The following is a 3,571-nucleotide window of genomic DNA, read 5'->3' on the forward strand; positions in this document are numbered from 1 at the left end:
AAGAAAAATGCAAGAAAAATGTAAGAAAAATGCAAGAAAAATGCAAGAAAAATGCAAGAAAAATGCAAGAAAAATGCAAGAAAAATGCAAGAAAAATGCAAGAAAGATGTAAGTAAAATGTTGTGAAAGCCATGAGAGGATGGAGGGAAAGGCACAGATTCAGATTCTGGGAAATCTGGAGCACTCACTATAATCATTTGTGGAATAAAACTTAGGCAGGAAGTGCTGCTGCTTGTGTCCACTAACTCAGACCTTTAAATGACAGCAAAATAAATGAAATAAAATATAAAATACAATAGGATAAGAGTAGCAAAGCACAGTTCTGCCTACTCAGCTACTTGTTGCTGTACTAAGGCAGATGGAGAGGACAATATATTGAATTATTTTGTGTGCAGACTCTGACGTATTTCCCCCCCATTTTTTCCTTTGTGTGTGTTTTGTTCTGATAGTGCTGCCTCAAAAATGACATTTCAGTATCTACCAAATGTTGTATTTGGCTGGGAAAATTCACTCCAGCTCTAATCCAATCTCTGCTCACTCACTGGGTGTATCATGAGAGACTTTCTAACACATTAAATCAAAAATCAACGAGAGCTTGAACTTTTCTTCCACCTTTTTCTTCATTTGGTGTTGCAATGATTGCTTCAGGAAATCACTTTTGGAATGAAAGTGAAAACAGCTCTGTCCAAAGCAGCAGGAGGAGTTTGGGAGATTCTGCTTTAGGAAGAGTTGAATCAGCACAAAGTGTTGATAAAGATGTCTAAAATCCAGAGGTGTGGTGGGGGGGAAATGAATTCTTTACACCCCTCCTCTGGCACTGTGGATTTCTAGAGTTTTAAAGAAATACAGAGCAATATTTTTAATAATGATCTGCGTCTATGAAAGCCATGGCAAAGCCACTGCTTTGGAACAAATGAAAGATTGCTTAATATTTATTAATGTGGGGCTTAATTTTAATATTTATTATTTGCCACTGTTTTCCCTGATGATTAAATTCTTTGTACAAACTGTAGTTCAGAGCATGATTTGTTTGCAATAGGCATCAAACTGCTCTTTACTCCATTTTATTTTATTTTATTTTATTTTATTTTATTTTATTTTATTTTATTTTATTTTATTTTATTTTATTTTATTTTATTTTATTTTATTTTATTTTTATTTTTATTTTTAATTTCTATTTTAATTTCATTTTATTTTAATTTAATTTTTATTTTATTTTATTTTATTTTATTTTATTTTATTTTACATTATTTCATTTCATTTCATTTTTCCCCATAAAAGTGGTCGGTTGAGATGTTGGCAGTGCTGTTTGGTGGGACACAAGTCATTCGCAGTCCTTTGAGATAAATCAGAAGCTGTTGTGGTTTGGCAGTTGAAATAAAAAGGGATTAAGATTTGCTTCCAAAGGAGGCAAAACTTGGCAGGGACAGGTGACAGTTGTTGGTGTCATGGCTTGGCCAGACCGGCTGGGATTGAGTTAATTCTGCACGGGGTGGGAAATCCGGGATTATCCCTCCTAATGCCAGGACTCTGGAGGGATAAATGACATTTTCAGGCTGTGCTTGGCTTTTTCCTGCAGAGCTCAGCCTGTGCTGCCCTTAGGGAGTGAACACAGGTGAGGTGGGAGAGGCTCCATGTGAGCTGGGAATGTGGGAATGTGGGAATGTGGGAATGTGGGAATGTGGGAATGTGGGGATGTGGGAAATGTGGGGATGTGGGGATGTGGGAATGTGGGAATGTGGGAATGTGGAAATGTGGGAATGTGGGGATGTGGGAAATGTGGGGATGTGGGGATGTGGGAATGTGGGAATGTGGGAAATGAATGTGGGAATGTGGGAAATGAATGTGGGGATGTGGGGATGTGGGAATGTGGAAATGTGGGAATGTGGGGATGTGGGGATGTGGGGATGTGGGAATGTGGGAAATTAATGTGGGGATGTGGGAAATGAATGTGGGAATGTGGGGATGTGGGAATGTGGGAATGTGGGAATGTGGGAATGTGGGAAATGAATGTGGGGATGAGGGAAATGAATGTGGGGATGTGGGGATGTGGGAATGTGGGAATGTGGGAATGTGGGGATGTGGGAAATGAACGTGGGAATGTGGGAATGTGGGAAATGAATGTAGGGATGTGGGGATGTGGGAATGAGGGAATGTGGGAATGTGGGGATGTGGAAATGTGGGAATGTGGGAAATGAACGTGGGGATGTGGAAATGTGGGGAATGTGGGGAATGTGGGAATGAGGGAAATGTGGGGATGTGGGAATGAGGGAAATGTGGGAATGTGGGAATGTGGGAATGAGGGAAATGTGGGAAATGAATGTGGGAAATGTGGGGAATGTGGGAATGTGGGAAATGTGGGAAATTTGGGAAATCTGGGAAATGTGGGAAATTAATGTGGGAAATGTGGGAATGTGGGGGTGTGGGAAATGTGGGAATGTGGGAATGTGGGGATGTGGGAATGTGGGAAATGTGGGAATGTAGGAGAGAGCCCACGAGGGGAACATCTCATCGAGGTTACAGAGCTGTCTGGGGGAAGGTGAGTCTGCACAGGAGGAACAGGCTTAGCTGAGCTCTAAAAAGTGATTAAAATGCTGACAATTAACACTTTAAAAGGACGTGGAATGGTTTTTTAAGCCAAAGTAAATATCTCGTAGGCAGAATGGGGACTATCCAAGGATGCTGAACCAGAAAAACAGAGTTAACCTACTTATCAAAATGTTTTGAAAAGCCAACCCCAGAAATAAAGTGTCATTGTTAAAGAGCAGAAGGAGGGGGCTCTAAGAAGCAGGAAAAGACCCTGCCACGAGGTGAAACTGCCTTCAAAGGGAAGATACAACTGCTGGTGGACTCCGGCAGGGTAAATGTAAAAGAACAAGAGAGGGAAGGGGGTAAAAAGGTGAATAATAAATGGATTTTTTTTCAAATACATCAGAATTAAGAAGCTGGAGGGTAAGGCTGAGAGATGATCAAGGTGTAGAAGGAACACTCAGAGGAAAGAAGCCCACAGTAGAAACTTAATGTTCATTTTTACTTCTGTGTTCTTCACCCAGTGTTATCAGGCAGTGGAAACCTTTCAAATAAGATGACACAAATTCTGAAAGCTTACACAACTTGTAAGAGCAGATCAAAGAAATGAATGGGCGAGGAACTCTCCGGGGGCTAAACACAAAGATCTTCTCTGCCTCAAAATCCGCCTGAGCTCCACATCACAGGGTGCTGGGAGAGCACAGAACGTCACATTTCCTGAAAATCTCCTGCAGCACCTGCTTCTCCTCTCCCCTGCCTGGAAAGCTCCACTGAGTGGTTCAGCTGCAGCAGGATCTGGATCCAGGATCTCAGGAAACGGGAGCAATGTTGGGATCTGAGGTGCCAGAGGTGTTCAGCACAGTTTGCTGTGTGCTCTTCTCCCAGGTGTGTCCTGCAGAGCTGCTCTGGGGTGGAGAGGGATGGAATGGGAATGGGATTGGGATTGGGAATGGGGATGGGAATGGGAATGGGAATGGGAATGGGAATGGGAATGGGAATGGGAGGGAAATAGAATGGGAATGGGGATGGGGATGGGGATGGG

The sequence above is a fragment of the Parus major genome, chromosome 5 (assembly GCF_001522545.3).
Source record: "Parus major isolate Abel chromosome 5, Parus_major1.1, whole genome shotgun sequence".
Classification (NCBI taxonomy): domain Eukaryota; kingdom Metazoa; phylum Chordata; class Aves; order Passeriformes; family Paridae; genus Parus; species Parus major.